The following is a 27,223-nucleotide window of genomic DNA, read 5'->3' as shown; positions in this document are numbered from 1 at the left end:
TCTGTGGGTCATGCAGTACTAGCTTTGGATAGTGCTTCCAGGCAGCAAAGAGAAGTAACGATAGTACATCAGACTCTCCAGGAGTTTCTTGTAGCGAGTCCAACTGATTATTTTTTATGCAGATGAGGCTCCACATAAGCATTTGAGCTGTCCTGAAAGGGTTTATTGTTTAGGCATAAAAACTGAAGGAGGTATTACCTGCACAATTAAAGCAATCTTCTGGCATGATTTATCTCAAAATTGTGATATAATTCCAGCAGAAAATGACTGACTGGTCTTCATTAGGGAGACACCCTGAAGAGAGGAGGTAAGTATGATTTTCTTCTTTAGCACCTGAGGATACCAGGAAAATGTATGCAAAACAAGCCCCAGTACTCTACAGATACCGAATGGGGTGGGATAAAAACTATATTCACATGTCATTCACTTGCGCAGTCAGCCTCAAACAGAGGCTCAACATTTACTGAAGCCAAAAGGAAACCATGATATAAAAGCAATTCTGAATCAACTACTTTATCAGGGATCATAGTGCTTTGTCTTCCACCAATGAACACTCCTCTTTTTCCAGTTTTAAAAACAGATGGATCCTATCAATTAATCGTAGACTATAGAAATCTGAACACACACATCAACATAAACAATTCACAACCTAGTACTGAATAAACCACAACACTGGCCAGTTCGGATGGGTTTTTCAATCAAACTTTAGAACATAAAAGTGCGTATCTAACTGATATTAGCTTGAATGTAACTCTATATGCCTTGTATTATGGAGATCTTACAACCGGATCCCAAGGCGCTATCATACATAGATGACATTTTGCTCACATACAGTGAATAAATGTACACCTGCCAAAGTTGGATCGGATAATGCAATTCAAACAACACATGGTTACAAAATTATCTTTTAAAAGTCTAACCTTACCTTTGTGATTGTGACCTTTCTTGGGTATGAAATATCAAATGAAGGTAAGGGACTGGCACCCAATTTCCTCTAGAAATGGGACACCTTGTGGCTCACAGACACATTGAACAAGTTATAACCTCTTTTGGAATTTCTTAACTTCAGATGGATATACTTGCTCACACTAGGCTAAGCAAGTGAAGCCCTTGAATAATTTAATTTCCCCCATGTTTCTTCAAAGCAATGAATGAGCAAACAAAAAGGTATCTTGCATGCACTGCAATTAGAAATGTTAGAGACAAAATATTTAGAGACTAGGGATAACAAGACTCCCCAAGTATTAAGAATTGGACTAAGCTACTTGGGCTACACATATATAATCTACAATGAAGACAGCTGATTCCCATAGCATACAAATCACAAGTGTACTCTGCGGCTAAAGCCAGCTTTACTTCCATAGAGTACATTTTTGAAGCTGTTTAGACAGCCATTTTGAAAGAGTACCTGCTGTAGTTTCTTCCATTCCTACTCTTGAAGCAGCAACTAAGGTGAGCACTCCCAATGCTTGTGCTCCACATCCAAGATGTATATAGTGAACCTCTTTGTTAAATGCAGTTGATGTAAAGTTTGGATATGATCCGACTCTTTGGGCACAAACATTTCTCCTAATTGAACAAAATATACTGCAGACTCTGCAAGCCTTCCTCACTGAGTCAAATCAGAGCATTTTCTATACAGACAGCGTTGCACAACCTGCTCTTGGAACTGAACTAAAGTACTCCACAGCATGCGTACCAGTGCAGGGTGTCATTAGAAATAGTGAATTTCACTCCCAGCTCACTCACAACTGAATTCCAGGTGAGAGCACTACACAACATCCAGAAATTCATGCCTTGGTACTTGCATTGCAGAAGGCTAATTCGTCAGTTCCCACACTAACAGTGCCCGACTCATCCTTCTGCATACAAAGTTACCATGTAGATTTAAAACATTGGCACCTAAATGAATTCAAAGATTACAATTGGGTAAAGGTAGCTGTCTTACCAAACAAGCTTTCTCTTGTCCATGTGATATACACCTTGGGTTAATAATGGGACAGGGTTCACTCAAAAGGGACTATGCAACTGACTTAGCCATGAAGGCTGCAGTGCAGACTATTGAACTAGCATTTATAACCAGTTATAAACAGATATCAAATGAAGATTGATGCTAGCAGTGATACAAGCAACAGTAAATAGTAAAACACCTTCAGTCAGCTTTCCTCCTATATACTCCTACCCCCTCAATGACTCTCCTCTGGAATCTATATCTGGAGTAGGAAATAGGATAATTCCTAACAAAGTTTCTGGATTAGACCTAATTAAAGCAGCCCAGGAGGCGTGGGCATCTGCTCAGTCTTGAATAAATATAACTGGAGCAATGCTACGGCAACACTACTGGTGACCATGTTTACTTAAAGAAGTCAGAGATTATGTTAGGCTATGTAATATTTATCAACTGATTAAAGCTTCTAGTGTTGGAAGATCTGAGAAAACCACCCTCACAGTCTCCAATCTACCATTTATTAATGTATATTTGGTACAAGTTGGGCCATTGTGTCTCAATTCTTGTGGGTATGACCACAGAAAACTCAGGTGCTTGAGGAGTCATAAGAGATTAGCAGTGTCTTATAGCAGAGGCAGCAATCCACACATTTCATTTAGACTATGGTCCTGCATACATCGCAAAATCTTACAGGCATACTATGTCTGTTATGGGAGTATGTTTGCAATTCAGCAAACCATTTTAATCAGGAAGTAATGGGTTAGTGGAGCAAACTAATGGCATGCTCCAAGAAGCCATGACTGCTGGGTACTTACTTCAGGGTGTAGTTGCAATCATCTGTAAGGAGTTCAGAGAACATTAAATAACTGGCCTAGAAGAGTATTAGGTGGTTGCACTCCATACAAAGTACTCTTCAGAGTGCCTCTGTGTGTACCTGTCCGAGATAGTCCTGTGAAAGTGCAGAACAAAATAAATTGGATCTGGACCAGTGTTTAAGGATCTTGTAGAACATCCAAGAATTTAGAGACAATCTATTTAATTCCAAGCATTCTGCGGCTGCCATCTGTGAAGAGAAGGTATTACCAGCTGCTAATGGGTGGGTACCTCAAGAAGATAATCTAGTTTGAGAAACGATCCATGATGAACAGTCTTTTGGACCATTCTACAGTCCACCTGCTCCAGTTCTTTCCATAAAAGCCACACAAACTGTAACTCTGCATCTATTGTCTGGTTAAAATAAAATGTACAGGTGTCCATTGACCACAATAAGAAAAGCTATGTGTCTGATTCTGTAAAACAGATCTCCCTGGACATCAAGAAGGATTCAAAGTAAAGTCTTGCAGCCTTTAACTACTCTTCATGCAATACCTCTTGAAAAGTACTGAACCATCACTAGCCTGGGTCACCTGCCAGGGATAATGAAACCCACAGTGTCTCCAGCTTTACACCAAAAAACGGGTTCCATGGAAGAATCTAATACTGCAATTTCCACAGTAGCAAATGTTCTATTTGATACTGTAGTTTACCATGAAACCAAGCATGATGAGTCATCATCAATTGAGATGATGCTCTTTCAAGAAAATACACTTTATGAGAATGAATCTTAGTTTTACATCTGGGTCTAAATTCCAAGAAAATGTATTGATATTTTCTAGGTGTGTTTCAGTGCCTTTCTTGTTTACTGCAACAGCTCTGCCAACACAACTGGGGTATCATTTGTATTAGGAGATGTGTATAATGGTGGGAGTTAGGACATCTGTTATACGTTGCAAATTTCAAAACTTTCACAGAAATGTGAGAAAAGTTACTTTTTTTACTCTGAGGGGAATAATTACAAGCCCCTTTCACCACCAGAGCATCACTTCTTTTTGATGTGACAGTGGTGTAGCACCATTTTCCATAGTTACAAGGTGGCACTAAGCCACTTACCGTGGCTTAACCCCTCCTTGTAAATATGCCCCTTTCTGCCGCAGTCCTCTGTGGCAAAGGGGCATCCAATTGGTGTTGCTGTGGTCATTCCACTGCAACACCTATTGCTTTTCTAAAAGTTAAAAAGAAAATCTGCTACATTTTCTCTATTTTTTTAGGCCCCTTCAGGGTAAATAACAAATACTCCATTCTCCTAATAATTCTCTTGCTATATGGGGACAATAAGGACCCAAATTAGGTCAGGATACCATTTTGGAAAAAAAGGTCACCAAAGATTAAGTATGACATGGCCTGAATGTCTAAAAAGAGCTCACTAGTGGAGAGTGAGAAGCTGTAACAGCCACATGGTTAAATTAAGGGATGTAATAGTATTTGGAGTTTCAATGTATATTTACAGGCTCAGAGTACTAACCCTACCTCATGGTATTAAGGCTATAGGTGTTGATCACCCCAAATATAGATATCCTGAAAAATGGGAGATCCAAGAGACTTTTTGTCAGTGATTCCATACTGTGAGGGGAAATGTCTTGATAATGGCCAGCTGATGACCACTGTTAGGCCCACAGTATTGGCTTTAAGCCCAAAGGAATAAAGAAAGGGCTTCTCTCTGATCACACATGACTCAGATAATATGGCTAACTGACAAGGGAACAGGTAGTGGATCACCATAAAACTATAACAGTCTAAGAAGAACAAAGCAAAATGTGATGTAGTGAGAAAGTGTGCTCACCAGCAAGTTACAACTCAGCTCACCCATGCTTCTACCAATAGATTTCTTGGGCAGCCCTTTTAAGGTCCCTAGTGCGGGGCTAAGAGTGCTTCAAAATGCAATATTCATGTCTATGGACTCCTTGGGGTGGCTTTTTGCAGCTTCCATTCAGTCAAGACAGCAGTAACAGGGCAGTCTAACAGAACTTTGGCTGCAGTCTTAACTCCTGTTTGTAGCAAAAACAAAAGGGGCAGCCCTTAGCTCCACATTCAGGAAGCAACAAAAGCAGCCGGCTCCACACATGACCAGGCCAGAAATATTCAATAAACAGAAGCAACTTCCTGCCCAGATGTAGGCAGGTTGTGTCCTACTGTCATTATTAATCACCAACAATACCTATTGTTCAAGGGGTCCACCCATTCGAACTAGGGTTGTTTTCATCCACAGAGAGGCGTCTGGGACTGTTCAGTCCCAAAAATGCTATGTCGTGTCCACTGCCTAAATGAAAATGAGCAGGTACTCACTCCAGATGATCGCTCTGGTGGGGCCCATTTGTATTTCCTCCAGACAACTGAAGGAAACAAAGATTAAAAAAGAAAACATAGGTGTATTTAAACTTGGTCTCGATCGGCAGCATCATCCTACATTTTTCAACCATCATTCTTGTAAGTGAAATTGCTTGTGAATATGGGTAAATCTAAAGACGGGTGTGGTGATAGTATTCATGAAACAGTTATCCTGTACACAGGATAAGATGATCAGTTATTTTAAATGCTATGCTCCTAAGGTTGCAAACATCCGGCGCATAGAGAACATAATAAGCATGAAGGGGCCCAAAACAGCCACAAGCCTCTGGATTTATTGTACGTAGGATACTAGTAGACTCTTTGGAAATCAGCAGTGCACACCTAAAATTATACATATTTTGCAAGAAGAAAAAGACAGGGGATCTTCAGGGTTGGAACAATTGTGGCAATGGCAAAACTGCAGAAGTTATCAGATAATTACATCATAAAAGCATTTTAGCCCAAATACATTGTGCATTTATTATGCATGAATTCCTAGATATTTATTTGCAGTGCCTGCTGGATATTTTGAGCTGCTGAGTGTTTTCCTTACCTCTGAAAGATATACCTACCTCCTTCATATCAGATCTGGTGCATTTGAGCCCTGCAACTTGCTTGGCACTAATACAGCTGAGATGCTGTCAGAACCTTTGCTTGACACATAAACCAATTATGAGACATTTTGACTAACCTATAAATAAACCTGCACTAAACATAAGGTAAAGAAACATGAGAAGTTATTGAAAGGCTACTTAGTTACTGCATGGTAAAAGCGTGCAGATAATTGTAGAATGGATGAAATAATATTTATTTAAACAATATAGGCTCATATTATTAACCAGCTTCAAGATGTTATACCAATGTGTATTAAAAGGTAAAAGTAATGTACTCATGTGTTATGAAATTCTAATCATCTTCATTCAAATAGTAATGTGTTTGAATAATTGAAGAAATCTAATGGAATCTAGAACATTTTTTGAGTGATATTGAAGGGTTTCATTCTGAATTTCATCATTTGCATATGTGAAATTGGGCACCGAATGAGAAAAGAAAATTAGTTCTGCATAGCCATATTTAATACCAGTGTCCTGAAAGCATCATATACTAATCTTCATATTTGTACTAATGTAAACCATTTGAAACAATATTAATATTTTATGATTTGAAATAACTTAATACATAAGTATTTTGAAAATGCAATAATGTGTCATAGTTATGTGTGATCTTTGAAATCCAACAAATAACATGTTCTGAGTGCATATAAGTGGAAAGGATTTTTGGAATATTGATTTCGCCTATGAAATGTATATTCCCATTACTTAATATTGTGCATATTTTAAATTCATTTTAATGTAGGCCTGCACGTTTCCTACTTTGCTCTGTCCTACACTCATGAGAAATTTTCCTAAACTTGCAATGTCTAGCGAAACTGTGTCTTACTAGAAGAGTTCTCACTTGATTACAAGGACTATTGCAACAAACTTTGATACTTTGGGAACATCTGCTATGCTATGGGAAACTCTCCTCTTGAACTCACTCATGTGCCTTTCGATAAAGGAACATTGTTTGGAAATTTACGAACACCGGGGCGATCTGACAACATATCTGATCAGTACCACCTCTTTCCATAATATGTTTCTTACCTTATGCTGTATGACAATCATCTTATGTGAACTGACCAATGGATTAACTGGTCTGACACAATGAGGTGACCTAGGAGGTGTCACCCTGGTACTGGAGGATTATAATATACTTTGTGCTGATGAATGACAAAACCTCTTCTTTTGTCTGGCTGTCTCTGTGACAGACCCTTGAGACTGCTTTCTGGAAACCATTGCAGACTCTACTCGCTCATTCCCTGCTTCCTGTATGCTCTAATCTTGGACTCTATCTTGATGAGAGACTATCCATGAACTGTCATCGCTCATGTCCTTGCTGAACTTTCCAGAGCTCCTTTTCCTTTTTATGGCAAGCCAAAACTAATTAGACTGTCCTGCACTCTTTAGATTCTAAATGTGTATTAATTATGTATTACCCTTTTTGAAAATCTTTGATACATTTACCTTTAACTAAACCATTGACTCTGTTTCATCATGACTTGGATACAAAAGTTGATTGTGCATCCCAATTTATTTATTAATGACAGTGAGAGATCAGCATGGAGAAAATTCGAATCATCAGCTGAGAATGTGATTGTTTTGTATTGTCTTCATAGAATTATTAGTTTGTATGATTTTAGTTTGGATCAATTTCTTGAGAAGGTTTGGACTACCAGTAATAATCCTTTACTTACATAGTCTGTGTTGAGAGTCATATACATAAACTTGATTACATATTTGTGAATCAGTTCTCCAATTCCTGATCCTCATTGGATATCTGGATGCTAGATCTCCTTTGTCCAACCCCTCAGTGGTACATTACAATATCCATCGGCGGATCAAGTGAGAGTCAAGCAGAAGAAACTATAATTATAAGAAATATATTTTTTTTAAAGGGGGCCCAGTATCAGATGCAACAGTACCACTCATCTCCTATGATTGACAGTTTAGATGTTAAATTAAAATCTTACTTTTAAATATTCCTTGTGGAGAGTTAGACAATGTGGCAGTTTGTGTGGGAAGTCTAATAAAGAACATCTCTGACAAAAGGATAGGTAGCCACGACTGGTTAATTGGCAGATTCAATATATGGCATGTATAGGGGGCTATGGTGCGTCAGTGCTGGTAATTGAAGGAGTTCCACAGCAATGCATTGTCATTCAATACTATCTATGACAGTTTCATCAGAGCATCGCTAATGTGTGTAGTTCTGCCCATTGGGATTTTGTTGTGGCAGTTCCTTAGTTGTTGTAATACAGTTTTGGCTACATGTCAAGACTGTTCAGCAACAACTGTATTTTGACTTTGTTGGAAGTGGTATCTACTACTTTAATATACTAATGGATGTAATTGTTTTAGGGACATCAGTGTTTATGAATTTATATGGATTTGCTGCAAATCTGCCTTGTTCTTTAGTCCTTCTCTAGACCGTTTTGCCTTTTTCATTTTCCCAATTACCATAGGGGTAGTTTTATAATAAATACAGTTTGGTAATGTATATTATTGCAATTACATCTGTACGTTGGCCGCAATTGTTTTATTGGACTCATATTATTCAAAAATCATCATTGCATTGTTGATGATAAGGGGGCCTCCTTTTTCAACACAGGAGCCAAGTTTCAGCTGCTATTTGTATTTTTCTAAGCAGCTGGCTTTCAACAATGAGCTTCCTCACCTCTTTTTTTCTCCTTTCTCAAAGAGCTAAAATGATGTAGCTAACATGGGCTTATATCTGAAAGTGTCTCTCTCTTGGTCCCCAGGCTCTTCCATCCTAACCTTTACAAGTTTTACAGCACACAGAGGGATTACTCATGCGTTGAACTCCAGGGTCCATATCATGGAAAACAATGAGGTGCCGATCACGATCCGGTAAAAAATTACCCCGTGCGACTCGTATCCGGTCTTTTTACCGTACGAATCGTACAAGTGCCGTACGAACTGGCAATCACGATTCGCATGGTAAAAAGTCCATACGAACCGCATTGGGAATCATTCCCCACACGTCCTCGGGTCGGAAAATGTGTCCGACACGTCCTCGGACGATTTACCGTACAAACGTGAAAAGTCAAGTCCGACCGAGGAATCACGATCCATCCCGTGCGTCCGAGGTGACAACCGTATGGAAAAAACACCGTCCGCACCGAACTCCTATTGCAACCATGGAGACATGTGCCCGCATACGCGCCCAACACTCCCCCCAGCCCCCGTACGTCCGACACGTACCCCCCGTGTATGTACACCCCCACCCGTCTAGGTACACCCCAGTACGTTCGAGTCCTACCCCCACCCCTGTACGTGTCATACCACCGTCCATGTACACCCCAGTACGTTCGAGTCCTACCCCCACCCCTGTACGTGTCCTACCCCCGTGTACCTCCACCCCAGTATGTTCCAGTCGTACCCCCACCCCTGTACGTATCCTACCCCCGTGTACCCCCACCCCAGTACGTTCCAGTCGTACCCCCACCCCTGTACGTGTCGTACCACCGCGTACCCCCACCCCAGTACGTTCCAGTCGTACCCCCACCCCTGTACATGTCGTCCCACCGTGTACCCCCACCCCAGTACGTTCGAGTCCTACCCCCACCCCTGTACGTGTCGTACCACCGTGTACCCAGTACGTTCGAGTCCTACCCCCACCCCTGTACGTGTCCTACCCCCGTGTACCCCCACCCCAGTACGTTCCAGTCATACCCCCACCCCTGTACGTGTCGTACCACCGTGTACCCACACCCCAGTACGTTCCAGTCGTACCCCCACCCCTGTACGTGTCCTACCCCCGTGTACCCCCACCCCAGTACGTTCCAGTCGTACCCCCACCCTTGTACGTGTCCTACCACCGTGTACCCCCACCCCAGTACGTTCCAGTCGTACCCCCACCCCTGTACGTGTCCTACCACCGTGTACCCCCACCCCAGTACGTTCGAGTCCTACCCCCACCCCTGTACGTGTCGTACCACCGTGTACCCAGTACGTTCGAGTCCTACCCCCACCCCTGTACGTGTCCTACCCCCGTGTACCCCCACCCCAGTACGTTCCAGTCGTACCCCCACCCCTGTACGTGTCGTACCACCGTGTACCCACACCCCAGTACGTTCCAGTCGTACCCCCACCCCTGTACGTGTCCTACCCCCGTGTACCCCCACCCCAGTACGTTCCAGTCGTACCCCCAACCCTGTACGTGTCGTACCACCGTGTACCCCCACCCCAGTATGTTCCAGTCGTACCCCCACCCTTGTACGTGTCCTACCCCCGTGTACCCCCACCCCAGTACGTTTGAGTCCTACCCCCACCCCTGTACGTGTCGTACCACCGTGTACCCAGTACGTTCGAGTCCTACCCCCACCCCTGTACGTGTCCTACCCCGTGTACCCCCACCCCAGTACGTTCCAGTCGTACCCCCACCCCTGTACGTGTCGTACCACCGTGTACCCACACCCCAGTACGTTCCAGTCGTACCCCCACCCCTGTACGTGTCGTACCACCGTGTACCCACACCCCAGTACGTTCCAGTCGTACCCCCACCCCTGTACGTGTCCTACCCCCGTGTACCCACACCCCAGTACGTTCCAGTCGTACCCCCACCCCTGTATGTGTCCTACCCCCGTGTACCCCCACCCCAGTACGTTCGAGTCGTACCCCCACCCCTGTACGTGTCGTACCACCGTGTACCCCCACCCCAGTACGTTCCAGTCGTACCCCCACCCCTGTACGTGTCGTACCACCGTGTACCCCCACCCCAGTACGTTCCAGTCGTACCCCCACCCCTGTACGTGTCCTACCACCGTGTACCCCCACCCCAGTACGTTCGAGTCCTACCCCCAACACAACCTCCTAAGTACGGAGCGCACCCCAGGCCCCAACATCACAACCGCATGTACGAGTCGTACCAAGCCACACACAAGGACAGCACCGTACAACCAAATGGCCCATGTACACACCGTACACACGCTCAAAACGCACGGACACAACCAGGACAAAACAAAACAACACAACAATACACCATTCGAATGGCACAAAGCCAATAAACATGGCCAAAAAACACTAAAACAAAACCTTCACTGACCTGCAACTGCCAAAAACAAACAGAGGCCCAATACACCACCACTCCTTATAACCAACCCACCCAAAATTCAAACACAGCCACACCCACCATTGGACCAATAAAAAGGGCCCACACACACAAACCATGAGCCTTTGCAACAGACCCACTGCTGCCACACCCCACAGACAACCCACAGCACCAGACCTCAACCTTTACTACACCTTACACTTGCACACCTTCACATAACCACCTTCACAAACACACCCTCATCACATTCACACACACACGCACCTGCACAACCACACCCACACACCCACAACCATCCACACACCACCCCCACCATCCACACCCCCCCCCACCATCCACACCCCTCATCATGCCCACTACCAAGAATCCAAAGTTCAGTAACCGAGAGTTGGAGGTTCTTGTTGATCAAATCCTCAGAGTCGAGCCACAGATCTTTGGAACATTGGTCAGAAACACCAACCAGGCAGCAAAAACAGCCATGTGGCAGACCATCGTCGATGCTGTGAATGCTGTTGCGGACACCAGACGGACCAGGCAGGAATGCCAGAACAGGTGGTACGATCTGCGGAGGAGGGTCCGAGCCAAGAGGCAGGATGAACACGACCAGGCCAACGCCACCGGAGGAGGGCCCTCCCGCAGACCCGTACACTACCATCCCTGGGAGGAGAGGGTGATGGCCATACTGCCGGTGGAGGCAGTCGAAGGATTAGAAGGACTCCGAGACCCGGGTGAGTACACAAACAACGCACCTCACATGGGGGGAACGGCATCCACAACCAACATCACTAACAGGCACGCAACCACCACAAGCCATCGCATGACTCAACCACACTCCATGAGCACGCACATGCCACTGCTGCCACCATGCCCCATGCACCCAGCTGGACAATGTCAAGTCACAGGCCACAGAAGACAACAACACATGACACGGTAACCCGGATGGCGGGAGGCTGGGCCCCAAAAAGCACATAGTGCAACTCAGAAGCAGACAACAATTCACTCTACTCATATGGCCTAGGTCACAGCCAGACAGACAGTGTGTCCCAACACAGGAATGACTTGCCAGCAAATGGCGGACGCCTTGCATCAACACATGGGGGTGAAGGCACTGTTTTGCACATGACAGCAGCTAATGAACAGCCAACATTGTGAAAGAGTGGCAGCACACACCACCACAGCAGCAGCGCACAGACACACATCACACCCAATGGGTGCCTGGAGATCAGGAACAAACTCACATCAACAAGCCAAGGGCCACTCAAAGATCTGCTAACAGTGTGTGCCCAGGAAGCTGGGCCGAGGTGACAGAGGGTGACACACGGAGGGAGGGAGAGGGGGACACAGAGGGAGGGAGAGGGGGACAGAGAGGGAGGGAGAGGGGGACAGAGAGGGAGGGAGACGGACAGAGGGAGGAGGCTGACACACGGAGGGAGGGAGAGGGGGACACAGAGGGAGGGAGAAGGCGACAGAGAGGGAGGGAGAGGGGGACACAGAGGGAGGGAGAGGGGGACAGAGAGGGAGGGAGACGGACAGAGGGAGGAGGCTGACACACGGAGGGAGGGAGAGGGGGACAGAGAGGGAGGGAGACGGACAGAGGGAGGAGGCTGACACACGGAGGGAGGGAGAGGGGGACACAGAGGGAGGGAGAAGGCGACAGAGAGGGAGGGAGAGGGGGACAGAGAGGGAGGGAGAGGGGGACAGAGAGGGAGGGAGACGGACAGAGGGAGGAGGCTGACACACGGAGGGAGGGAGAGGGGGACACAGAGGGAGGGAGAAGGTGACAGAGAGGGAGGGAGAGGGGGACAGAGAGGGAGGGAGAGGGGGACAGCGAGGGAGGGAGACGGACAGAGGGAGGAGGCTGACACACGGAGGGAGGGAGAGGGGGACACAGAGGGAGGGAGACACAGGGAGAGCTAATCAGCCGTGTTGCATGTGTGAATGTCTGCTCGTCAGCAGGTAGACTGCGTGCATGTAGACAAGGGTGGCCAGTGCCAGAACCCCCCCTCTTCACCATGGCAAAACACAGGGCCATGTCACAACCTGTTCACGAGCACAAGGACAGCTACCTGGATCATATAAGTGTGTGGATCCACTCCATGTGCACATGTACAGTGCTACACGGAAGGCGCCAATGCATGGCTCGCCACACCTGCCCACTCCACTGCTGACTGCAGTCACACTTGACGCAGCAAGTAAGACTGTGCCACACATAGTTAAAGGGGCCAAAGTGGTGCCCAAGGGACACACCCATGCACAAGTGCACTGTGAGTGGAATGCAAGACCGATCCTAATTCCAAGAGGTAATGTGCCAACTTTGAAACTGATGAAACATGGATGTTGCATGGACCAAAATTAACATTGTCTCTCTCACACACAGGTCAACGTCGTGGTGCACCCCCCAACACTGGGGGGGAACACTCACAGGAACCGGATCTGCAGGAGCCCGATCCCACCGGCAGCGACCACTCTCACCACTCTGCGGACGACCCCGACCGACCTGGCCCCTCTGGTGTCCAACCACCTGCAGCACCTGCGTCAGGTACAACTGTGCCAACCACCACCCCCACTCCTGCCACATCCCAGGAGACACCCAGGATCCCTGCCCCAACACCACAATGCAGCCAGGCTCGCCAGGAGGGACACGGTGTCCCGGGCACCCAGGAGGAGGCAGGCGACAACGCCAATGCCACCCCTCAGGGGTCCCGGAGACCCCATGTGCCCACAAGTGCAGGCCAGGTGCAAGTGGGCAGGGGTGGTGGGAGTGGAGGACGGCGGAGGCGCGAGCCTGACCAGTTGGCTGGGGATCCGGTATTTTCCCATGTCCGTAACATCCTGGACTCATACCGGCAGGACACCATGGGCATGGCCCAGGTTGTGTCCGTCCTCGAGGGGATCAAGGCCCAGCAGGCCCAGCAACATGCGGAGCTAATTGCCTGTCTACTGGTACACCAACGGAGGATGGAGGACAGACAGGCTGAGCAAGTGACGGCATTCCAGGGGATTCACGCTACACTCCGTCGGATGGCCGACACCATGGCCGACCCTCCCTGTGCCAGAAGGCGGAGAACATCACCACCCACAGGGAGGGATCAGGAGGAGGAGGAGGAAACATCCGACGGAGCATCCCAGACGTCGTCACGGCCTGCTGGTGAGGTTCCCCGCAGGAAGCCGGGTCGTCCACGGAAAGGACCGTGAGGGTGGCTGCTACATCACCATCTCCCAGGACACCTGGCCTGGCACCTGGCCCACTGGAGCAACAGCATCACAGCATCAAGAGACATTCTCTGCCACATGGCCCTGCTGGTCACTGGCTGACCAATGTTGACAAAGACTGTGGCATGGACTCTGAGGATTTCCAATGGCAAGGACACCAACTCCCCTACTGAACTTTGGATTCCATAATCCCGGAAAGCCCCTCACTTTGTCCCCCCCCCCCCCAATAATAAATCACACTGTGAAGAGTAGATGCCTGCTGGTAGCATTATTACCTAACATGTGTCTTGTAAAGTCTAAACATGCCTGAGTCATCTTTTCTCTTCAACCATCCACACCCTGGGGCCTGAGTCTGGCACAGGACACATGGGTCACAGTGTATTAGGCAAGACAGACATGGAGCACCATACACACCCGTGATGGGCACAACCAGCTGAGGGGGTGGCCGAACAACCGTGCTGACACACACATTGAGTACACCAACAGTCATGCGCAGAGGTCAGGGATCCAGTCCAGTGTCCTGGGGGGCACCCAGGTATGTGTAGACAGGTGGCAGAACCATGTCCTGCAAGCTTGAGTCCGGTGGATGCAGAGAATGGGGGCCTGGCCAACGTTGGATGCATGGGGATGGCACATGTCACAATACCCACGCAGTCATGGACATCATGCCCAATACACAGTCTCAGCCCACACACACAGCTTGCATCTTGCCACTCGACACATTGACACATAGCCACAATCAGGGAATACCATGCCAGACATGCAGGATGCACCGTGCCAACACACCAGCATTGACTGAGAAGAGGCACCTTGGAGGCATAGGGACACCTTTATTAGTCATGTATTCGGGATTGCAGAGGCAACTCGAAGTACACATGAACACATCATGTGGAGTGACATGTGGGTCCAACACTGGCACCCCCCTTCTGCAGCACAAATGCGTGATAGCCATGGTACTGGCACACAAGCGTCGGCTAACAGCTAAATACCCACAGCTGCACACGGAGAGCCTGCCATACACCATAGATCCGCTGATGTGGAAGTCCCACACCATGTCAAGCCAATGCTAACCGTATGTGTCCGAGGGCAGTGTCACACACATTGATGCCATCATCACAATCCACTATCCCATCACTGATGACTGTCAACCAGGCAGACCATCTATTCAGGTGTACACAGCTGCATGTCGTGTCCCATGGGGATGCGACATGGCTGCAGAGGAACAACACATCGACAGGGGCAGTGTGCATACATCGTGAACAACTGCCACAACCAATACACCCCAGATGCATCCCTTACCCCATGGAGACTTCCAAACGTGTCCGTGCCTGTAACGCTGAGTCAGCCCACGATGTCATGTCCATGAGGAATAGCAGTGGCACAACAATGCAACCAGCAAACAGCATGCGCAGGTACCTGGGGAAGAGAGACACACAAGAAGTCAGCCACAAATAACACAGCCACTTGCATGTGCATTTACTCGACACATGTATGGATGACAACATGCTAGGTCATCATTGTGACTGGGGAAATACTACCATCACTGCCACCATCACTCCAGTGACACACCCACACACACCTCTGACTCACGTGCCATACATGCAGGTGGAGACACACATCACAACGCATGCCACACGGGGACCAATGCGTGCACACTCAGACACTGGTACTCACCACTAAGCAAAGAAGTCGCGTATGAGCCGAGTCCGGATGTCCTCTTGCGGCTCCACATCCTCCACATCACTAGCCCCATTGCCAAGCCCTTCGTCCTCCACGGGTGGATGGTCCTCGTCATGTTGATTCAGGATGAGTGGCACAGCTCTTTCAACTGCCATGTTGTGCAGCATGCAGCAGACCATGAAGATCTTGCAGACCTTCGCCGGGGCATAAGGGAGTGCACCGCCGGTCTTGTGGAGGCACCGGAATCGGCTCTTCAGCATGCCAAACGTCCTCTCTATCACTCGCCTTGTCCGGCCATGGGCGGTGTTGTAGCGGAGCTGGGCCGGCGTGATGGGGTTGCGGAGAGGTGTCAGCAGCCAAGGCATGTTGGGATAGCAAGCGTCCCCTACATGGGAAGCACATGGACATCGTTAGAAGTGGTGAAGCGGTCGTGCTGGTAGGCTATACAGAATACAGGACAGACAGACTGTACCCACCAACAACACATGCCCGTTCGTTGCGCAGCTGCATCATCATATCAGGCATCCCGCTACGCCTCATGATGTAGGCATCGTGTGCTGATCCTGGAAAACGAGCACAGACATGTGAAATCACCATGTTGGACAGACACACCACAAGGGCATTGATGGAGTGGTAGTGCTTCCGATTGCGGTACGCCACCTCCCGTGCGTGTGGTGGTACCAAAGCTAAATGTGTCCCATCTATGGACCCAATGACATGGGGCATCCCTCCCAGGGCATAGAATCCACGCTTGACCTCAGTCATCTGTTCAGGGGTTGGGAACTTGATGAAGTCATCCAGGTGAATCAACATGGCCTCCAAGAAATCATGCAGCACACCGCTGAACATGCTCTGGGACATGCCACCAACATGAGCTATGGTATTTTGGAAGGTACCCGTGGCAAGAAAATGTAGGGCAGCCATTACCTTCAGCTGGGGTGTCAGTGCCGTAGGATACCTGTGCTGCGGTTGCAGGTGTGGTGCCAGTCTCGCCGTCAGCTCCAGAATCAACGGTTGGGTGAAGCGGTAGAGCCAGATCCTGTCATTCTCCTGCATGGCAGCCAAGTCTGGAATTCTTCGGGCAAGAGGCGGCGCTCTGCAGTAATTTGGAAGTTACAAGGAAGAGTGAGTGCACTACGACAACAACTCATGTCTACTGAGCACATGTAAATCTGGCAATACACACATGCTACATAGGGAGTCAGGTATGTGCTACATGCCCAGGACACGTATGGATGCAAGGTGACACTCCTTCCAAGACCCAGCTACACACGGAGATTGAGAACCTCCCCATGCCACGCCATGGGAATAGCTGTGTCCCAGTGCAAGTGAACAGCCAGACGCAAGACAGGAGTGACATACACTCACACATCAGCAGAAGTAGGATGCCGATTGCAGAGACTGGTAGCGGAACACCGGAGCCACAGGTCACATGACATTACACTAGGCCTGCCCACACACCTTGCCATGAAGGTGCACATGTCATGACTCACCACACATTCCTTGTGAGGATGCTGACATGGCCTTGTCACGCTACTCCGTGTCCCATGCATACATGTGCACCTCACATCCGATAACACATGTGGCATGGTGTGCGGAACAGTGTGCAATGACAACCTACACACAGACACATGTTGGTTGCTGCAACGGCTGCAGCTTTTGAGGGTGCTACAACATCAACCTGATGGAAATCCCGCACACATAAATGACATAGTCACATTGTGCACTGTGGGTAGTGACAAGTCATGTGTCATAACCCCTGTACCGGGCATCATGGGACACTTCCGTGTGTTGGTGTCCGTGCCATGCCAGTGACGCTCACCCCAAGTGCGCAGTACGACATGCACACATGTCAAAGGAGTCAAGGGCAGGCCTGGCACACATTGCACCGTCACACAGTACACCTATACACATCTCATCATACATCTGGTGCCTTCTCCACTCAGGAGTCATGTTCCACATCACAGCCTGTCACACCTGTGCCCCACACATTTAGTAATGCACAGACGATGCCTTGATGTCCATTCCTGGACAAGTATGTCCATCCATGGACAAGTATGTCCATCCATGGACAAGTATGTCCGCCCTATTCCTACCTGTGTGTCGCCTATCACCACTGTGATGTGTAAAAACCGCCGTACTGCTGCTAAGAGGGCCTGTGTATGTTCCCAAATCACTGTGGGAGTGCTGCCGTATGTGTACCCATCGTGATGGCGAGCGTACAGGCATTTGTACGGTCCGTACCACTACGAGTACGCATACGCGTGCAGACCCATAGTGATAGTGAGCGTAGATGCGTGTGTACGGTCCGTACCACTACGGGTACGCATACGCGTGCAGACCCATAGTGATAGTGAGCGTAGATGCGTGTGTACGGTCCGTACCACTACGGGTACGCATACGCGTGCAGACCCATAGTGATAGTGAGCGTAGATGCGTGTGTACGGTCCGTACCACTACGAGTACGCATACGCGTGCAGACCCATAGTGATAGTGAGCGTAGATGCTTGTGTACGGTCTGTACCACTACGGGTACGCATACGCGTGCAGACCCATAGTGATAGTGAGCGTAGATGCGTGTGTACGGTCCGTACCACTACGAGTACGCATACGCGAGGACACCCATAGTGATAGGGCCGTACACACGCATCTACGCTCACTATCACTATGGGTCTGCACGCGTATGCGTACTCGTAGTGGTACGGACCGTACACACGCATCTACGCTCACTATCACTATGGGTCTGCATGCGTATGCGTACTCGTAGTGATAGTGAGCGTACATGCGAGTGTACGGCCCGTACCACTACGAGTACGCATACGCGAGGACACCCATAGTGATAGTGAACGTAGGCATGCATGTACGGGCCGTTGCCATGCATTTGGGGTGCCCTAGGGCCCCGAAACGCACCGTACCTGTGTGTGATGCTCCAAATTACATAGGGGACAAGTATTAAGGCCTACATGCATGCTGGTTGTCATGGAGACCAAGTTCAAATTTCGAAATTGTTCTGGAAGGTGCACAGCAGAAGTCAGTTGGAATTCTTCTACTTTGTTGCAATGTGTTTGTGGGGCTGACATCATGCAGGAGAATGAAACCGATAGAGAACCCACAGACTGCTAGGTTTGAAGGGATTGGTGGAAACATAGGATGCAAATGTGAGTGACCAATCACTCTGTACTCCTGTGCATGAGACTGGGCAGAAGGGCACATATAAGGCAGCCAGGTCCCATGAGGGAGTACTTGCCTGCACATCTTTGCATTCGTCGACCCAGCTGCTGCTACTGATTCCCTGGAACCATGTCAAGGGCTGTGGAGAGGACACAGCCATTCACCCTGGAGGAGAACATGGCTCTGCTGGATGTGATCCTCCCACAGTACTCCATGCTGTATGGGCGACCAGGGTATCAGGTGAGTGCATAGGCCACTGGCACAGACTGTCCCTATGTTGTGACTGTGACTTCAGGCATTGTGTCCTGGTGTGACACACATGCCATGTACTGTCGGGGGGGTCCCAGGGGGGGTGCCTGATGTCTCCCAGCAGTGCCCTGAGACAGGAGGGGTGGGGGCCTATCACTAACAGCAGTGCCCTGAGACAGGAGGGGTGGGGGCCTATCACTAACAGCAGTGCCCTGAGACAGGAGGGGTGGGGGCCTATCACTAACAGCAGTGCCCTGAGACAGGAGGGGTGGGGGCCTATCACTAACAGCAGTGCCCTGAGACAGGAGGGGTGGATGCAGAGTCCTCCCAGCAGTGCCCTGAGACAGGAGGGGTGGGGGCCTATCACTAACAGCAGTGCCCTGAGACAGGAGGGGTGGGTGTGGAGTCCTCACAGCAGTGCCCTGAGACAGGAGGGGTGAGTGTGATGCACAGTGTGAGCCTTGATCATTGATTGTGACAATGCCATCATTCCACCTGTGTACCCATTATGGCACGTACTGCTTTTTCCCTCACCAGGGGATGATGTCCCTATGACAAAGGTGCAATGCGTTGACTGCATGACATGCCTTGTTGTAACCAGCTAATTTGTACTCATATGTCTCTCTGTGACATGTGGCTGGTGTATTGATGTGGTGTCACTTGTTCTTCCTCACAGGTAGGCGCCACTGCCAAGGAGCAGATCTGGCTGACCGCCGTCAGTGCCGTGAGGGGTGTGGATGGTCGGAGGCGGAGCCTGCCCCAGGTGAGGAAACGCTGGCAGGATATCCGGTGCTGGACGCGGAGGATTGCACGGCTCCTGCTGGGGGACTCACCTGAGAGCCACAAGAACCGCGGCCGCCGCCGTCTGAGCCACCTCCACAGGCGTGTGCTGCCGGTGGTCTTTCCAGACCTGGAGAGGCGCTTACAGGCGATGCAGCAGCCGGAAGGGGGTAGGTACATGTGTGTTTGTTGTGTGTCACCGGCATTTGTAAGGGCACAGTAGCATGAATTCACTGGCAGGGTTTAAAGGTGCTGTGCAGATCCTGTTTGCCCCAGTATAGCGCTGCGCCCCTGCCACCCTTCCCCTCCTTGCAATGTGTTCCCTGGTCTGTGTGTAGTCACTCCTTCACATGGTAATGTATGCTGGCGCTTTGTCCACGAGAACAATGACTGTAGCATCATGTGTGGGGGTGGTATGTAACAGGTTGTGAGACCTTGCCTGTGCACTGTCAAGTTCACTGCATGTGGGTTCCATGTCAGTTGGCACTGATGCTGACTCCAGACATGGGAGTTGGTCTCTCATGTGTCATGCCTTACAGCGCGCATGTCCTATGTAGTGGCCTGTGACATGATGTGCATGAGTGTGCGATACGCATAGTGCAGGGATGGTGACGTGTGTTGCAGTCATTACCATTCAGTAGCATGTAGTTGCGTGCCCACTACTGTCCCCTGGGGCATGTGTCATCATGAACGTGGACACTCTCAGTGTCTACAGCGTAGGTTGTGCTCTGTGCCATTGTCCCCTGTCACCATGTATATAGACGTGCTATTTTGTACAGGTGTCCACTGTGCAGCCTGACCTGATTGTCCTTCTTCATACTCACAGTTGCCAGTGCCTGTGTGTCTTGTTATACTCATCTGAGGATGGGCACTGGTACCTCATTATTTGTACAGGCGCACCTTGGCTGTTTGGCGTCCAATCTTGCATTTTGCCTGCCCCTGTGTTTATCACCCAGACTATGAGATGTTGGTGCCACCTGTGTCTCAACAATTTGCCTCGTGTAGGGGTTTGTTGGGGCGGGCAATGCCTATGTGTCAAATCCTGATTTCTACTTGCTGGGTCTGGGCAGTGTGTGATGTTTCTGGACACACACGCAAGGTGCAGTGACCGAGTCATGTTGGGCATGTTTTCAGCATTACCTATGCAGCATGTGTCTCAAGTTCATGGATATGGTCCCTGGTCATCGGTATTTTCACCGACGCTGTGTGGTGCAGATGCAGTGCTGGATTGTCCCCAGGGCCTTGGTGCTATGTCAGACTACGTTTCCTGTCTTTAGCTATTGTCTCATGCTCTCCATGGTGTTTCAGTGGCATGGTGGCTCAACCAACTGTGTGTTTCATGCCCTACATGGGTACCTTGTTTAGTAGATGTTAGGGATCTTCCTTTTCAGGCTATGCAGTGTTACCTATGTCGATTGGACTCATGTGACTGATGTGTACAGCTGTCTGATTAATTTCTGTCTCTCCACCCTGCCCATAGCATCGTCGGGGGACACAGAGGGAGACATGGACACAGGCAAGGCGGAGGGACCGAGCACCAGTGCCAGCCGTGACATCGGGGCTGGCACATCGAGTGGGACAGAGGTGGAGGATAGTGCGGCCGAGGACCTGTCGACTGGCACGTCAGAATACGAAGCTGACAGGTCCGAGGAGGATGTCTCCGAGTGGGCGGTGGCTGCACCAGCAGTTGACAGCGGAACAACACCTCGCACCGCCCCCTCAGTTCCCATCAGCCGCCTCCCACTTGCTCGTGTCCCTTCCCAGCGTGCCCGGTCACCGCATGTCTCCTTCCGGCCAGGCACCGCACCCCCTGCCCCTGTCTCCACTGCTGCCGCCAATGCTGAGTCTGTGGACATCCAGCGGCAACTGCAGGTTGGTCAGGCTGCGATCATTAATGTCCTCCATGCCCACGGGAAAACCCTCACCAACATCGAGGCATTCTTGGAGGGCATTCATTCATCGCAGGCTGACCAACGCAACTTGCTGAGGTCCATAGACTCCACACTGACTGCAGCAGTGGGTCTCCTGCAGCGCGACCTCCCCCCACCTACCCCTGCCCCATCCACACTTCCCACTCCCATGCCTGTCCCACGTACACCCAGACGTCGGCATGCACCCACATCAACAGACACAGGCACCACACCAGCAGGGAAGGTCCACCGCACTCCTCCTGACACGCACACACAGGGTGAGGTAGGCACACCCACTGGGTCGGGGGGCAAACGTGTGACACGCAGCCATAGTGGGAGTCCGCATTCCACCCAGTCCACTCCCTCCAAATCCCCTCCCCTCAGCTCTCTTGGCCACATCTCCCCCAAGGACTCCTTCATGGCCGCTCTGTCCCTGAGCCCCACAGTTACACCACCACGCAAGCGGTCAAGGAAGTCCTCGGTCAGGGTGGTTGAGTCTCCCCCCCTGTCTCCACCCTCCCCCGGTGGCGCTGCGACCCATCCCTCTGACCCCCCCCCCTCCTTGGGGCCTGAGGTCCCTTCGGGTGCAGGGGAGTCCCTGGAGGACCTTGCTAAGGTGTGTAGTGCCATCCTGGCCTCCGCCTTTGGCCATGACACACCCCCTGTGGTTGAGTCCTCCATCCCTGCACCCACAACTCCGCCCCTTTGCCCTGATGTCCCTGCGGTGCCTGGTGCTTCCCCCCCCCCTGATGCCCTCACCAGTATGGAAGACGATGCCATTTGACTGTGCAGGCAAGGTAGGGGACACGCATCCCACTGTGTCCCCATCCAGCTGCGAATCATTGACTGCCCTATGGGCTTTGTGAATATTGAACTGCCTGCGATCCATGGACATTGTGCTCATGCTGAATAAAGCTTAATTTTGTTTTCATTATCACACTACTGCTATGGTGGTATTGGTGTTGGTGGGGCTGCTACATGGTTTTGGGTGGTGTTTAAGGGTTTGGGTGTGTGGGATATGTAGTAGTGTTCTGCTCATTGGGGGGACCCTGGGATCTGTGTGCCATCACAAGGTGTTGGCTAACTTCCTTTGGTCATGTAAGCAGTTACTGCATGGTGCAATTGTCCCAGGGTGTATTCCTTCATCTGTGTACCCAGATTTCTTCCCTGCAGGGTGTTCACAATGTTTAGCGCAGAGCAGTGTCTACATGAGCTGTGTGTGTGACGGAGCCCTTCTACTTTGGCCATGCATGCATGGCCATGTCTCCACCTGCAACAATCGTGGCATCCTTGGTGATCACTGTACTTGTGTGTGGAGTCTGTTGACATGAGTTCATGGGGACATGTTCCCTTGTAGGCAGTATGGATGTGGGTAATTCCGGCCTCACACACATGTGTTACACACCTCCTGTCTCTGGGCACTGCTGGGAGGACTCCACACCCAACCCTCCTGTGTCTGGGCACTGCTGGGAGGACTCTGCACACACCCCTCCTGTGTCTGGGCACTGCTGGGAGGACTCCACACCCACCCCTCCTGTCTCTGGGCACTGCTGGGAGGACTCTGCACCCACCCCTCCTGTGTCTGGGCACTGCTGGGAGGACTCTGCACCCACCCCTCCTGTCTCTGGGCACTGCTGGGAGGACTCCACACCCACCCCTCCTGTCTCTGGGCACTGCTGGGAGGACTCTGCACACACCCCTCCTGTCTCTGGGCACTGCTGGGAGTGATAGGCACACACCCCTCCTGTCTCTGGGCACTGCTGGGAGTGATAGGCACACACCCCTCCTGTCTCTGGGCACTGCTGGGAGGACTCTGCACACACCCCTCCTGTCTCTGGGCACTGCTGGGAGGACTCTGCACCCACCCCTCCTGTCTCTGGGCACTGCTGGGAGGACTCCACACCCACCCCTCCTGTCTCTGGGCACTGCTGGGAGGACTCTGCACACACCCCTCCTGTCTCTGGGCACTGCTGGGAGTGATAGGCACACACCCCTCCTGTCTCTGGGCACTGCTGGGAGTGATAGGCACACACCCCTCCTGTCTCAGGGCACTGCTGGGAGTGATAGGCACACACCCCTCCTGTCTCTGGGCACTGCTGGGAGGACTCTGCACCCACCCCTCCTGTCTCTGGGCACTGCTGGGAGGACTCCACACCCACCCCTCCTGTCTCTGGGCACTGCTGGGAGGACTCTGCACACACCCCTCCTGTCTCTGGGCACTGCTGGGAGTGATAGGCACCCACCCCTCCTGTCTCTGGGCACTGCTGGGAGGACTCTGCACCCACCCCTCCTGTGTCTGGGCACTGCTGGGAGGACTCCACACCCACCCCTCCTGTCTCTGGGCACTGCTGGGAGGACTCTGCACCCACCCCTCCTGTGTCTGGGCACTGCTGGGAGGACTCCACACCCACCCCTCCTGTCTCTGGGCACTGCTGGGTGGACTCTGCACCCACCCCTCCTGTCTCTGCGCACTGCTGGGAGGACTCTGCACACACCCCTCCTGTCTCTGGGCACTGCTGGGAGTGATAGGCACACACCCCTCCTGTCTCTGGGCACTGCTGGGAGTGATTGGCACACACCCCTCCTGTCTCAGGGCACTGCTGGGAGTGATAGGCACACACCCCTCCTGCCTCTGGGCACTGCTGGGTGGACTCTGCACACACACCTCCTATTTCTGGATATGTACGCTTGGAACATACACGGTGGGGGTGCGCTCCATGCATTCGAGGTGAGGGTACGAGTCTAGTTACACTGGAGTGGTGGGGGTACGGTCCGTGAGTCCGCGGGTGGGGGTACGGGTCGTACTTACACTGTTGGGGTGGGGGTACGCTCCTTGCATACGCGGGTGAGGGTTCGAGTCGTACTTACACTGTTGGCATTGGGGGTACGGTCCGTGAGTCCGCGGGTGGGGGTACGGGTCGTACTTACACTGTTGGGGTGGGGGGTACGCTGCTTGCATACGCGGGTGGGGGTACGGGTCGTACTAACACTGTTGGGGTGGGGGTACGGTCCGTGGGTCCGCGGGTGGGGGTACAGGTCGTACTTACACTGTTGGGGTGGGGGGTACGCTCCTTGCATACGCGGGTGAGGGTACGGGTCGTACTTACACTGTTGGGGTGGGGGTACGGTCCGTGGGTCCGCGGGTGGGGGTACGGGTCGTACTTACACTGTTGGGGTGGGGGTACGGTCCGTGAGTCCGCGGGTGGGGGTACGGGTCGTACTTACACTGTTGGGGTGGGGGGTACGCTCCTTGCATACGCGGGTGGGGGTACGGGTCGCACTTACACTGTTGGGGTGGGGGTACGGTCCGTGGGTCCGCGGGTGGGGGTACGGGTCGTACTTACACTGTTGGGGTGGGGGGTATGCTCCTTGCATACGCGGGTGAGGGTACGGGTCGTACTTACACTGTTGGGGTGGGGGGTACGATCCTTGCATACGCGGGTGAGGGTACGGGTCGTACTTACACTGTTGGGGTGGGGGTACGCTCCTTGCATACGCGGGTGGGGGTACGGGTCGTACTTACATTGTTGGGGTGGGGGGTACGATCCTTGCATACGCGGGTGAGGGTACGGGTCGTACTTCCACTGTTGGCATGGGGGGTATGCTCCATGCATACGTGGGTGGGGGTACGGGTCGTACTTACACTGTTGGGGTGGGGGTACGCTCCATGCATACGGGGTGGGGGTAGGGTCCATACATATCCGTCCCCACGCTATGTGATGCTTGTGCGGGCCGTACCCAGGCCTTTGCCACGTGGGTACGATCCGTCCCGCCATTGTTGGGGTGACGTGTGTGTGGGCGTGGTACGACTCGTACCCATGCTCTTCAGGCGTGGGTACGGGACGTACCTGTCTGGTTGTGTTGCCGGTTCGCGTGGTGACGGACTTCCGTTGTGGCGGTCGCTGGCTTATCAGGACACGCCCCCACCCCCTCGTGGTGACCAGGGCATGGGAGTCAGGTATGTCCAGGCCATGTGTGGTGTGTGACTTATGTGGTTGTTTTGTGGCCTGCCCTGGTCGTGCCACCCCCACCCCACCCCACTTTCCCCCCTCCCTTAGTTATTCTGACCTTCTGCGGCGTCTGCGTCGTAACCTGTAGAGGAGGTGGACTGCTATGAGGGCAGGGATGACTCGTAGGTTCGGGTCCATGTCTGTCCGTCGCGTACTGGTACTCCTTGATCGCGTCGTCCTGTCGCGTACGGGTCCTCCTTGATCGCGTCGTCCTGTCGCGTACGGGTCCTCCTTGGTCGCGTCGTCCTGTGTGTCCGTCGCGTACTGGTCCTCCTTGTTCGCGTCGTCGTCTGTCCGTCGCGTACTGGTGGTCCTTGTTCGCGTCGTCCTGATTTCCCGGCAGTTTTTGGCTGCCGCAAAATATTCACCGTGCGGGGTGACGTCGGTGCGAATCGTAATTCCTGGGTCGTGAATGGCTGGCTGCGAGCGTCCTGACGTCAGGTCGGCGCTTTTCCGGATCGCATTGGTAGTTATTTTTTTGGTCGGTCAGGCTTTTTTACGATTCGTATGGTAATGGTGTACCCGTGCGAATCGTAATTCCTTGTTTGTAAAAATTGACGACCGGGTACGCGTCGGACGGAGATTATGCTCCGTCCGACGGTTCGTACCCGGTTTTTGCCGGATCGTGATCGGCACCAAAGTGTAACAGATATATTAGTGCCAGCACTGCTGTGGGAATAGAATGCAATTCAAGATCATTTGCTACCTTTTATACACTTTTGTTGAAACGTGTAAAATGTTTGCACACACCTTTCTTTAATACTGAAGGCAAAATAGAGTTGCATACTAGAGAAGCCTTAATATTGATACGGACTGGTTGTCTCTTCTCTCGCCAACTTGGCACTGGAAGTCATATGCTGGAGCTTCCTCATAAGTGACTGGAGAAAACAGATTTGGATGCAACTGTAGCTAATTAGGGGGATTTCTGAGGGTAAGAGAGCCAAGATAAAAAGGCAACCAATAGATAGAAGAGTCGAGATGGGCCCAGTGGAGCATTCAGCAATCAAACCAAAAAGGCTGCCAAGCAGATTTGTGAAAGCCACCTGCACCTTTTTGGACAAAATGAAATCCCAAAAACGTAAGTGGGATAATAGAGAGGGAATGTTGACTGGTAGGTGTCCACTAGGCTATCAAGGAAAAGGTTTGTGGGCAGGGCCCAGGCATATTTAACAGCTAAGATGGAGATTTAGAAACAATCATTGGGAGAAAGTAATATTTCATTTGATTGGCATTAGAGGCAATGGAAAGATATGTGGAATACATCAAATCAAATCAAGGAACATTTATTTAGCGCACACATCACCGGAAGGTCTCATGGCACTGGCGGACGGCTCCCATGTTATCAGCATAAAAAGAGACAGAGCTAATGGTCAAACAGCCATGTTTTT

Source organism: Triturus cristatus, chromosome 6 (genome assembly GCF_964204655.1).
Source record: "Triturus cristatus chromosome 6, aTriCri1.1, whole genome shotgun sequence".
Lineage (NCBI taxonomy): Eukaryota > Metazoa > Chordata > Amphibia > Caudata > Salamandridae > Triturus > Triturus cristatus.
The sequence above is the reverse complement of the archived record's forward strand: the minus strand, read 5'-3'. Positions refer to the sequence as shown.